The sequence below is a fragment of the Xenopus laevis genome, chromosome 7L, assembly GCF_017654675.1.
Source record: "Xenopus laevis strain J_2021 chromosome 7L, Xenopus_laevis_v10.1, whole genome shotgun sequence".
In the NCBI taxonomy this organism is placed as follows: domain Eukaryota; kingdom Metazoa; phylum Chordata; class Amphibia; order Anura; family Pipidae; genus Xenopus; species Xenopus laevis.
Window position 1 is genome coordinate 64,103,523 of NC_054383.1, and position 13,932 is coordinate 64,117,454.

Below are 13,932 nucleotides of genomic sequence, written 5' to 3' on the forward strand. Positions count from 1 at the left end.
ACACCTTAGCCAGCACCGGATCCTGTAGTAACACCCGCCAATATCTCTTAATACTCTGTTGTATGGGCCACGCCTCTTTCCTATATGTCGTGCAAAATCTCATGGAGGATTTTTTGGGCGTCTGTCTCACAATTTCCACAGCCCTTCTACTATGTCTCTTGCCCGCCAGTAGGGCATTCCTATCCATAGCTACGACCCTTTCATAGGATGTCCTAACATCGTTCATCTCATAACCCCTTTCAATGAACCTATCCCAAAGCCGCATAGCCTGAGAATGAAAATCATTTAAAATTAAACTGTCCTACTGGAATGCCCTTCAAACAACCAGACGGATGGGCACTCTTATAGTGCAACAAGTATTACGGGTAATAGGTTTCCTGTAAAGATCAGTATGTATCCGATGGTCTTTTTTTTTTTTAACAATTCTTTTATTGTGCAATCATAGCAATACAGAAAGACAAGTATATAATAGCATTGCATCTTTGTTTTTCTTCCTTGTAACCAAATAAACAATCTTTACAAACATTAACCAGCATGATGTCATCATTCACTTTCAGGTTATTATACACAGGTTCATTCCGAATACTTACAGTAAAAACAGTTTTACATACAGGTATTTCCTTCTACTGCAGTTAGCCCAGACCCGTATCCTCCTCTGTCCAGGGTACCCAAATTTTATTGAATTTCTCCAGACAGCCCCTTCTCATATACGTAAGTTTATGCAAGGGGAGCGCATTGTTGATTAGTTGCTCCCAGCCCTGTATCGTTGGTCCCCCTCTAGATTTCCATTTCAAAGCTATAGCTTTTTTTGCGTACATGCATAAAGTTATTAGAAGCGTCCTCTGTGCCCTGTTGTGGGAGATCTCCCCCATTAGATTCGATATTAACACCTTAGGATTCATTGGCACTGGGAAACCAGTTTTAGTGCCAATTATTTGACTGACCTCTCCCCAAAACGTCTGCATAGCCGGGCAGTTCCAAATCATGTGCATAAAGTTCGCTGGCGAGTTAGAACATCTGGGGCATTCATCCCGCAAATAATGGTTCATTTTATTTAGCCTGTAGGGAGTAAGATATATTCTATGCAGGTAATTCAACTGGGTCATTCTGTCCTTACTGCAGATGATCCCATCCAAACTCAATTCTAGAATCTCCTCCCATTCCTCCGAAGTAAGCCCAGGAATATCCTGCTGCCATCTAGTTAGCAGTTTGGTGAGTGAGGGACTACCAACCCTGGTCAGTTGGGCATAAAAGTATGAAAGAGGTTTCCTAATAGCCTCTGAGCGGATGTCTAATTCTACCTTCCTGGGGGTGGTGTCTGGTGGGCCAGTCTTAAATTGATTTTCTATAGCATGCCTCAGTTGCAAATACCTAAAGAGCATTGGATTAGGAAGAGAAAATTTCTGCTTTAAGTCCTGAAATGAGCTGAGGTTTCCATCAGGCATAACGTCTGATAGGTACTTAATTCCATACCGTGCCCACAACTGCGGGTCTGGTATAGTGCGGAGATGGTGGAGTCTTACACCACAGTGGGGAGAATTCTGAACAGTGCGGTTGAGGTTTGGGATAAAAATGCAAGACAGTTTGCCACACTGTGATTGTGGTGGACATTAAGGGCGACAGATTCTTAGTAAGGGAGGTACCCCTATACAGTAGATACTTTAAACCTTCCCATGAACCCACTATTTGTGCTTCCAGGAGCGTTGCTGCGTTAGTGTGAGAAGGAGTAACCCAGCTTTTCGCCACCACCAATTGTGACGCCAAGTAGTACCAGTAGAGGTTAGGAGCCGCTAAACCACCCTGGGCAATAGGGAGCTGCAGAGTGCTCAAGGCCAACCTGGGTGGAGCACTGTTCCAAAATAGGGACAACATTATACTCTTTAGTTTGGTAAAAATAGCCTTGTGTATGCCAATCGGGGACTGTCGAAATACATATGTGAGTTTTGGAAGGATTATCATCTTAAACAAGCTAATTCTACCTAGTAGGGTTAGGGGGAGATGCACCCAAGCTTCCCTTCTTTCCACTATATATTTGAGGATGGGTTGTACGTTCAGCTCAACATATTTCTGGAGATCAGAATGTACCCATATCCCCAAGTATTTAAAGGTTTCTGCCCACTGAAGACCATGTACATTCTGAGGTAGGTTCGGTGGGAGGGGGTCAATGGGGAAAATCATTGATTTAGACCAATTGATCTTCAGCCCTGAGTACCTTGTGTGTAAGTTTATTATGGCCAGTGCCCCAGTGAGAGCATGATTTGGATTAGGTAGGTAAAGAAGAGTGTCATCTGCATACATGGAGATAATTTCCCTACACGAACCCAGGTGTAAACCCTTCACCTCCTGCGAAAGTTTAATTAGACAGGCCATTGGTTCCATGGCAAGAGCGAACAGAAGAGGGGACAGGGGGCAACCTTGTCTAGTGCCCCTTCCGATTGCCAAGGCCTTTGACACTTTAGTGTTGGTTCTAATCTTGGTAAAGTGCCTGCACCCATTTGATGTATTCTAGGGGCACTCCCACCCTCCTCATTGTGGCCCATAAATAGCTCCATTCCACCGAATCAAACGCCTTCTCATTATCCAGTGACGCCACTACCCTCTCTCCTTGGTTATCATGTACCACTGAAATATTAGTAAATAGCCGCCGGATATTAATGTCAGTTGTGCGACCCGGCATAAAGCCCGTTTGATCCGGTGAAATAACTGTGGCCAGGTGCGGTGCCAGTCTAGTCCCAAGCACCTTCACCAGTATCTTGGCATCCACATTAATAAGCGATATTGGTCTATACGAGGAGCATTCCAAGGGGTCCTTGCCTGGTTTTAAAATCAGTATAATGAGCGTTTCCCTCATAGACTCCGGAAGGGGTGCCCCTGCCCTTACATCATTATACAAGTTTACTAACAGAGGGGCTATTTTTTTGACATTTTGCTTATACCACTCAATGGGGAGGCCATCTAATCCTGGAGTTTTACCCCCCGGGAAGGCTCCTATCGCCATCTTCACCTCCTCTTGTGTAATTGGCTCAGCTAGCTGTGCTATTATTCCTACATCAAATTCTGGTATTTCCGTGTCAATTAAGTATTGATCCACCTCCTCATTCGTTACCGTCATCTTGGAACTATAGAGATCCGCATAATAGCTCATAAATCTTTCATTAATACCCTCTGGAGTGGAATCAATATCCCCATTGGGTACTTTTATCGCTGGTATAGCCATAGAACCACCCACTTCTTTGGACAATAGAGCCAATAATTTCCCATTTTTATCTCCAAACTCAAATATATTGGACCTTTGATAAAGTATATGTTTTTTTGTAAGCTCCACCTGGGCCAGCTGCAGCGCCCTCTGTTTATCCTGCCATAATTTTTGAGTTTGGTCAGTTGGTTGTGCTACATACCTAATTTCAGCTTCCTGCACCTCCTCAGTTTTTTGCACCAGATCTTTTTGGTAGCAATCTGTCAGCGCCTTAATATTACTTATAAACTCCCCTCTAATGAAAGCTTTAAAAGCATCCCACGTGATTTGTGGGGAGACTTCCTCCCTGTTTATTGCCAGAAAATTTTCTATGCTAGTTTGTATGGATTCCTGAAGCTGGTCATGCTTAGCCCAGTAAGGACTCAATCTCCAAATCCAATCAGCTGGTGTTTGCGAGGCCGACATGGTGAGCAGAATGGGGGAATGGTCAGATATGCCCCGTGTAAGTATTTCTACCTTTTGAACCCATTTGTTAAACTCAGTGCATCCTATCGCCAAGTCCATTCTAGACATATTATTGTAACCAGGTGAGTAACATGTGAACTGCCGCACCCTCGGGTTACGCACCCGCCATAAGTCTACCATTTGAAAAGTGTTCAGCCACCTATTTAAAATTGCCGAGGATATTCTGGGGGGATGAAGTTTGTCTATATCTGCATTAGCTATCGCATTAAAGTCACCCATAAGGAGCAGCGGGGTCACTGCAATGGTTAGGAGTTTGTTGGTCAGTTCCTGTAAAAAAACGTCAGTTAACTGGGTGGGTGCATACACATTAATCAGAGTTATTTTCTTTCCCAACCTATAATTATATACCTACCAAGTCTGTCTGAGATAATCGTTTCCGTTACAAAAGGGCACGTTCTACATACCAGGATAGAGACCCCTCTAGAATAGCTAGAATATACTGAGTGATACATCGCAGCTATCCAAGGCTTTTTCATGGACAGTGTTTTCCCTCCCACCAAGTGAGTTTCCTGCAAGAATATCATTTGGGGTCTATGTCCCGTTAGGCAGTAATTTAAAGACCAATTACCTGTCCTGCGAGAAGTCACTGAGGTAATCAAGTAGAAATCTGGATAAGCGTACGAATCCACCAAACCCAGGACAATAAAAAAGGGGAGTCGGAGCTACAATGCCAATCACGAACGCCCGTAAACTATGTGTGGCACAACCATATTCCAAGCTGCGTGTAAATCCTCATCAATCTCTGCGTGGGGAGTTGCGTGGTCTCTCCTCCATCCATTGTATGACCTCCTCCGGCTTGGTGAAGAAATAGGCTTTACCACTGAGATTGACCCGCAGTCTCGCCGGAAACAACATGGCATATGATAGCTGTTTCTGCCGCAGGAGCCTTTTTGCCTCCGTGAACCTTGTTCTCTGTTTCCTTACCTCTGTAGAGAAGTCTGGGTATATGGAGATTCTTTGGTTCTCATAAAGAATCTCGCCTGCTTGTCTAGCCGCTGCCAGTGCCACATCCCTATCCCTATAGTTTAGCAGACGTGCTATTAGGGGTCGCGGGGGGGCACCTGGCGGAGGTGGCTTCCCTGGAACTCTATGAGCTCACTCCACTGTAAAAGCCGATGAGAATGTCGATTGGCCAAAGGTGCTAGTAAGCCACTGTTCAATGAATCTTTCTGTTGCAGCCCCTTCTGCCCTCTCAGGTAGCCCTAGGATCCTGATATTATTCCTCCGGAGCCTATTCTCCAAATCATCCGCCTTAGTCACCAATAAAGCAATATGTGATTCTGCAGCAGTTAGGCGGCCTGGAATGGGGCGAGTATGGTCTTCTAGCTCACTGATCCTCCTCTCTGCTTCCCCCGTTCTCTCTCTTAGCTTTTGCGTGTCATGTTTTAGAATCGCAAAGTCAGTTTTAAGCTCATCAATTTTCCCCATGAGCACAGTGTGATTAGATGTAATTGCACTTAGAACCTCATTTAGCGTGGGTTCTACAGGCTCAGGGCTGAGTGAGGCCTGGGGTACTGGATCAGGCGGTGTGGCCTTCCCTGGTGTTTCAAACCGCTGGGAGTCAGTTCCCTGTGGGCAACTAGTCTCACCTTTTTGCTGGTCGCTGAGTCTGGGGGTCTCTTACAAACTGCGCAAGCCTTTGTGCCGCCGCATCCCGAGCGCCCAGTGTGTGTTCAGGCGTCATGCTGCGTGCAGTCGGATCGGCGCCATTTTGGTTCGGCATGGTGCGCCTCGATGTTTTCGCTGGTGCTGCGCTTTTGCTCCGACCTCTCCGCACCATCTGAATCAGCTGCTATCTTGGTAAGGTACTTGCCTCTTGGCAGGGTTACGAATTTCACCGGGTATCAGCAGGATAATAGCAGTTTTTTTGCGCCCCAGGTCGGAGCTCACACGACACACGTCCTAGCCTTTCCCCATGCAGGCCACGCCCCCCGTATCCGATGGTCTTTAACCAGAAACATGACATCCAGGAAGGGTATTTGAGTGTTATCGGTCTCCATAGTAAAGGACAGACCCTCCACTTGATTGTTGCAGTGACTGACAAAGTCATTCAGAGACAGCTCATCCCCATTCCAGATGCCAATGCGGTCATCAATGTAGCATGAGGGTTGGTCATACAAAAAATGTGGAGCCGTTCATACCAAGCCATGAAGAGGTTGGCATATGTGGGGGCCAACAGCATCTGATGAAGTGGCAGTGAGTCGCGACACTCGTTAAGCGGGCAGCCCCACAGGAGAGATGCTGCTGTAATTTTTAATGGATTTAGAATAAATTTTGACTTTTTTAACATATTATTCTGGCTCTGCGGTGCTCCGTTCCTCTACATTGATTTTGCCCTGGATTGCCGTTTGGGAAAGCGTTCTGGATGTTGCAGCATGCAGAAGCTTGGCTGTGTACCGTTAAGTGCTCCCACTATCACTTTGTTGCTGGCATTTTACATGGAATTAGCACTGGTTTTATCTCACTGACATACAATTGACTAGTGAAAATCAAGTCATACTTACTGAGATTTTCCTCTCCTGGACTGTAACACAGCAGCGGGCAACAACTGTTAACCCCCTCCCGTCATGCAATGGGACAGGAAATACCAACATAAAAGCCAGCTTCTGTCCCTTGGCTGCCATCTTTGAACTCCTGAAGTCTCCCCCATGAGTGTGGGAACCCTTGCCCACTGTCGTGTTACAGTCCAAGAAAGGAAAATCTCAGTAAGTATGACATGATTTTTATTATTCCTGCTCCTTCCACACGGCAGTCTGCAACAATGGGATGTACCAAAGAAAAAACGCAAAATAAAGAGGGAGAAGTTAGGATATAATTAGAATTTATTGCAGAATTCAAAACTGAAGTTGCAAAAGAGGAGGATTTACTAGCAAACACGTCAAATTTGTAATGGTTAATAAAGGTATGGAAGGAAGACCACACTGCTGCTTTACAGATTTCTTCTGAAGTAGCCCTTGCCTAAAAGGCCCAGGAAGCCACCATGTCTCTGGTTCAATTTGCCTTAATAGTAGAGGGTACTGTTTTGGAATTTAACGAGTAGACAATCTGGATGCACTCCTTGATCCCACCTGCTATCGTGGATTTAGACGGTTGAGCCCCTGCTTTTTTACCTTGCGGGATCACCAAGAGGGAGTCTGAAGATCTTATCCAAAGGACCCTTTCCAGGTAGGTTTACAAGCATCTCACCACATCTAATTTATGCCATCTATCAGATGGTCAGATTTAGGATTAGGAAAAAAGGTAGGTAATATGGTGTCTTGAGTGGTGTGAAATTCTGACATCACCTTGGGGATAAACTTGTCCGCTGTTTTGAGCACTACCTTATCCTCAAGAAAGGTAAATTTTTAAACTTAGATTTTGGAAAAACAGTAAAAAATAAATAATGGAAAGTAATTGGAAAAAAATCTTTATTTCTGGGGAACAATCTAAAAACAACTGAATTGAAAAAAGTGTTTGGAACCCCTTTGAAGTGGACCTGTCACCTACACATAAAAAGCAGCATAATAAAAGTCCTTTGCAAATTAAATATGAAACCCCAAAAATTGTTTTCATTAAAACATCCATACCTGTTTAAAGGTGTTTAAATATCTAAACTGTCTAGAGGAGGGGCAGTCAATTACTTTCACTTTCATTCAGCACTTCCTACATGTCACTGCTCTCCTCACATTCCCCCTTCCTTCCTCAGGCTCTATAATTGTGTAGGGCACTGCACATGGACATTAGGTCCCCCGTTCTGGTGCATACACGAGATTTTGGGGTGATACACAATTTCCCTTCCACAAAATGGCTGCTGCCTGCTTGCTGTGATTGTATAATTCCAAGACAGAAGGAAACAAAATTTATTTTATGAATTTGAAATTATTTCTTAGGGTGACAGGTCCCCTTTAAGTCCCAAGGAGGGATTTGGGGTCTAATGACTGGTGCAAGCTTTTTAGCTCCTTAACCAGGGCATTATGAGACCATGGCACTTAATAAAAATGAGAAATCGCCGTAACTTAACCCCTGAGATTAGAGATGATGAGCTTCAGTTCCAGCCCCTTTTGTAGGAACTCCACCAGAAAAACTTTCGAGATCTCGAGCAGATTGATTCCTACTTCTTCACACAACTCATTCAATTTTTTTTTTTTGGTGGAAGGATAATAAATTTTTCAGTATCAAGGACTTACTTACCCCTAGGGGATTTATTTTGCATACCTTACTACAAGAATCCTATCAACTTCCAAACTCGGAATTATATCGTTATAAGCAGTTGTTGCATTTTTATACTCAGCAAACTTCTCTCAAGCCCACATTAGAAAGTTCTGGTTACGAATCCCGTTGTCGTCATCCTGAATATACAGCTCATAGTATTTCTCAGATTTATTCCCAACTGACTGATATAAACCCTAAAAACACACCAGCTTATACACGAGAATGGGGAACAGACCTCTCAATCACCATTTCACATGACAAATGGAAGAGAATTTGGGATTCCATTCGACACCTTTCCCCAAATGTTAGTATCAGAGAAACTGCATACAAAGTAATTATGAGATGGTACACTACTCCTATACAGAAACAAAAGTACCTACCAACTTTTCTAGATACGTGCTTCAGGAACTGTCAAGAGAGAGGAACATATTTTCATTCATGGTGGAAATGCCCTGTGGGGGCTAATTTATGGGCAGAGACGTTTCGCATAGCCTCAGAAATTTTCAATACACAAATTCCCCCTGACCCGGAAAATGCACTCCTTTGCCTTCCCTCTAGAAAACTTACTAAATTGCAAAACAAATGGCAAAACAAATTTTGGCAGCAGCAAGATGGACAATAGCACTTAACTGGCTATCACCAACTTTCGCTGTATCACAAATGAAAACCAGAGTGGATCACATACATTCCTTGTCCTATCTTTCGGCTATAATTTCTGACTCCCTAGATTTATATAAGCAAATATGGGAACCTTGGGAAAATTTTAAGAAAACTCAACTTCAATATTAATATTAAGTGGAAAATAGGCTTAACCACATACATGGTCTGGTTGGAACTTGTCTAGTCTTCGTACTTCCAATGTGATGGTTTGATGTGAGTATAAAGGTTTTTTATAATGCATGATTTGAAACTGTCAGGTTTTCTATGGTTAGTATCCATTTTGTATATGTGGGTTTTTTTGTTTTTTTTTTTACTTTTTTTTAGGTAACCTTTTATTTTTATTTTTATTTTACTTTTTTTTGTGTATGTTGCAATATTTCACAACGTGATATTGTTCTTGATACAATTTCTGTATACCACTGTTATATTTCATGTGACTTGTTGAAAAATTCAAAATAAAGAGAATTAAAGAAAAAAAAAGAAATTTCATGCCCTTAATATTTCAATACCAAGGCGGACGATTCAAGGGATGTCTCAAAATTTAAAATACCTGGGGTGAATTGAACTGTGCAAGTCTATATAAAAAATTGCGGTGGACCTGAGAAGATGGAGACCCACCACACTCTCCTGGTTTGGACACATGAATGTAGTGAAGATGAATATACTCCCCAGATTGCTATATCTGTTCCAGGCCATCCCGATTAAATACCCAAACAATTGGCTGAACAAATTGAGCAGACCCAAGACTTTAGGTGGCACATCACTACCAGACATTCACCAATATCACAAAGCAACTATATTGAATAGGATAATAGACTGGTCGCACCACCTTGACAACAAACTATGGTTTGAAATATGGTTTGAAGGGACTTCAACTCACCTCCTACATCTCCCGTGGATCAATAACAACCAACAGCGGCTCCTAATCAAAGGACACCCCCCTGCTACACCACACACTGGAAACATGGGACAACCTCCAACGAACATCAGACATAATAAGCTCACCCTCCCCTTTGACACCAATCACGAATAACATAGATTTTCCACCAGCCTTAAACAGAGAGGAATACATAATATGGCTTATCGATGACCAACTACAAATAATTCATCTTATGGATAAAGGCACCATGGTGACCAGGAAGAAATTGGAGCAACAGCGCACCTTCACCCACTTATGCATCTCCAATATAGTCAACTTAAACATTTCTACATTACACAAGGAGGAGGCCGTGACTTCGGCCAAAAATTGACAAAATTCAAACAACTATGCAACAGCTCAACACCACCGAGGCACACCCTCTTGCAATATATAAGCCACTAACAGGTCCCCACAAAATACTAGAACTGCCATTTATCAAAGCATGGACTAAAGACCTAAACATGTCTCTTACAGAAGAAGAAGCCACTGATATGGTTCGCACTTTAACACAAAGCTCCAGATGTAGTAGGCTCCAAGAGCTAAATTACAAAATTCTGACTAAATGGTATTATACGCCCTCTAGCCTCCACAAAATATACCCCAACACAACGTGCCTGTGCTGGAGATTTAAAAATGAAGAAGGCACCTTGCTCCACATATTTTGGACATGCCCTATGATTAAGGCATACTGGGATTCGGTCCTCCGCCTATGTCAACATATTGCAGGAGGGAAAAATCTGAATGACCCCGCATACACCTTGCTATTTCATATGCCCACAGAAGATAGGCTTCAATTCAGTAACTCTGCCCATCCACACCTGTTAAATGCCGCTAAATAATTAATCCCCAGATACTGGAAAAAACAACAGACACCAACAACCCGGGAGTGGCTATTAAAGGTAGATGAGATCCAACAATTTGAGGAGAGATCAACACACACTGACAAACAGATAAGAGACTGCACAGCCCAATGGTTTACATGGATGCTCTTCAAGGGAGAACAAGATTACAAACAACTGGTGGTATAACAAAATAGCCTTTTAAAATAAGATACATGCTACCAACAGCTGGCCCTCTCCTCCCCATCCTCTACCTAACCTCACCCCTCCCTTCACACCTAGACCCATAGATTTTCTCAGGGATAAATAGCCAATGAAAATATAAGTACAAATGTTTTATGTGCTGAAAATGTTGAACATGTTGTCTGGATGAGGATGGATTATTTCTCACTGCATCATAAGATCCTCCCAAAGGGGATGTCTGAAGGGGAATCCTTGGAGAGAAGCAAGATCTGAGAAAACCAAGTCCTCTTCAGTCACCAAGGTGGCACTAGGACTACTTCCACACAATCTTCCTTTATTTTCCTCAGAACTCTTGAGATCAAGGGCAAAGGAGGGAATACATATGCTCTGCGGAACCTCCACTGAATTGAGAATGCGTCCACCATCCAAGCATCCTGCTCTGTTATCCAGGAGACATATTTTGGCAATTTCGCATTAGTCCTTGATGCCATAAGGTTGAGGCAGAACTGACCCCATTTTGTTAGGATCATGTTGAAGACTGATGCAGTTCCCATTCCCTGGATCGGGAGACAACTCTGCTTAACCTGTCCGCTATCATATTCTGTATTCCCGGAATGTACTCTGCTCTCAGTTCTTCCAAATTCTTTTCTGCCCAAGCATGGTCAAGTCTAATAAACTTTTTGAACTCATCCCTCCTTGCCTGTTCAGATTTCTGACTGAAGTCATATTGTCTGACTTAACCAGCACAGACTTGTTCAGAAAAAAAGTGTCTGAATTTTTACAGCCCCAGGAATATTGCCTTCAATTCTTTCCAATTGCGACTGGTTAGTGAAGTTGGGCATAAAGGACACATATTGGCACATTCCAGTAAAAGAATCTCACAGAAAGTTCCTTCGGTTCAAGATCCTGAACGAACATTATCAGTAAATGGTTCTTCCATTCGGCCTAGCAAAGGTTTCAAGGCTGACTCCTACCATAGCGCGTCTGAGGCTCCAGGGGATCCAGTTGTTCGCTTACCTGGATGACATCCTTATCAAAGCTGCTTCAAAAGAGATTCTCGATGATCACCTAATAAGGGTGTCCAGTTTTTTTCAAAGGTTGGGAAGGATGGTGAACTGGGAGAAAAGCATCATACGTTCAGCTCAACTGCTAGAATTCCTGGGAGTGATTATCAACACCAGGGACTTCAACTTCACTCTCCCGCAAAGGAGAATTTCGGACATTCAGAACTCGGTGAACATTTTTAGAACTAGGTCTGTACAGACATTGGTGAAGTGCCAGAGAATAGTGGAGAAAATTATCTTGACAATAGACTGTGTGAAAAAGGGCCAATACTCAGAATCTTACAGTACGACTTCCTGACCAAATGGGATCACAATCATCTCCAGCCTCATCAGCAGATTCGGCTAGCGCCAACTACAATTAGGTCCCTGAGATGGTGGGTGAAGGCAGTAAATCTCAAAAGCCCAGTATCCTTGAGTCAGCCAGATTGGGTGGTATTGACCATAGATGCCAGCAAGCGGGGCTCACACGCTGGGGCTCGAGACTCAGGGCGGATGGTCCCCATTGGAAATCTCCAGATACTCCAATTGGAAAGAACTGAAGGCAATATTTCTGGGGCTATAAAAATTCAGACACTTTTTTTCTGAACAAGTCTGTGCTGGTTAAGTCAGACAATATGACTTCAGTCATAAATCTGAACAGACAAGGAGGGATGAGTTCAAAAAGTTTATTAGACTTGACCATGCTTGGGCAGAAAAGAATTTGGAAGAACTGAGAGCAGAGTACATTCCGGGAATACAGAATGTGATAGCGGACAGGTTAAGCAGAGTTGTCTCCCGATCCAGGGAATGGGAACTGCATCAATCTGTCTTCAACATGATCCTGACAAAATGGGGTCAGTTCTGCCTCGACCTTATGGCATCAAGGACTAATGCGAAATTGCCAAAATATGTCTCCTGGATAACAGAGCAGGATGCTTGGATGATGGACGCATTCTCAATTTAGTGGAGGTTCCGCAGAGCATATGTATTCCCTCCTTTGCCCTTGATCCCAAGAGTTCTGAGGAAAATAAAGGAAGATTGTGTGGAAGTAGTCCTAGTGGCACCTTGGTGGCTGAAGAGGACTTGGTTTTCTCAGATCTTGCTTCTCTCAAAGGATTCCCCTTCAGACATCCCCTTTGGGAGGATCTTATGATGCAGTGAGAAATAATCCATCCTCATCCAGGCAACCTTTCATCTTCAGGTCTCTCAGAGGCTTCTATTTCTTTCAAATATATTTTATTGAAATTACATTTATGAATAAGGGTTTGCAATCATGAATGTTCACCAAATGACACAGGTTACAAGATGTTCAACATTTTCAGCACATAAAACATTTGTACTTATATTTTCATTGGCTATTTATCCCTGAGAAAAACTATGGGTCTAGGTGTGGAGGGAGGGGTGAGGTTAGGTAGAGGGTGGGGAGGAGAGGGCCAGCTGTTGGTAGCATGTATCTTATTTTAAAAGGCTGTTTTGTTATACCACCAGTTGTTTGTAATCTTGTTCTCCCTTGAAGAGCATCCATGTAAACCATTGGGCTGTGTAGTCTCTTATCTGTTTGTCAGTGTGTGTTGATCTCTCCTCAAATTGTTGGATCTGATCTACTTTTAATAGCCACTCCCGGGTTGTTGGTGTCTGTTGTTTTTTCCAGTATCTGGGGATTAATTATTTAGCGGCATTTAACAGGTGTGGATGGGCAGAGTTACTGAATTGAAGCCTATCTTCTGTGGGCATATGAAATAGCAAGGTGTATGCGGGGTCATTCAGATTTTTCCCTCCTGCAATATGTTGACATAGGCGGAGGACCGAATCCCAGTATGCCTTAATCATAGGTCATGTCCAAAATATGTGGAGCAAGGTGCCTTCTTCATTTTTGCATCTCCAGCACAGGCACGTTGTGTTTGGGTATATTTTGTGGAGGCTAGAGGGCGTATAATACCATTTAGTCAGAATTTTGTAATTTAGCTCTTGGAGCCTACTACATCTGGAGCTTTGTGTTAAAGTACAAACCATATCAGTGGCTTCTTCTTCTGTAAGAGACATGTTTAGGTCTTTAGTCCATACTTTGATAAATGGCAGTTCTAGTATTTTGTGGGGACCTGTTAGGGGCTTATATATTGCAAGAGGGTGTGCCTCGGTGGTGTTGAGCTGTTGCATAGTTGTTTGAATTTTGTCAATTTTTGGCCGAAGGCACGGCCTCCTCCTTGTGTAATGTAGAAATGTGTAATGTAGAAATGTTTAAGTTGACTATATTGGAGATGCATAAGTGGGTGAAGGTGCGCTGTTGCTCCAATTTCTTCCCGGTCACCATGGTGCCTTTATCCATAAGATGAATTATTTGTAGTTGGTCATCGATAAGCCATATTTTGTATTCCT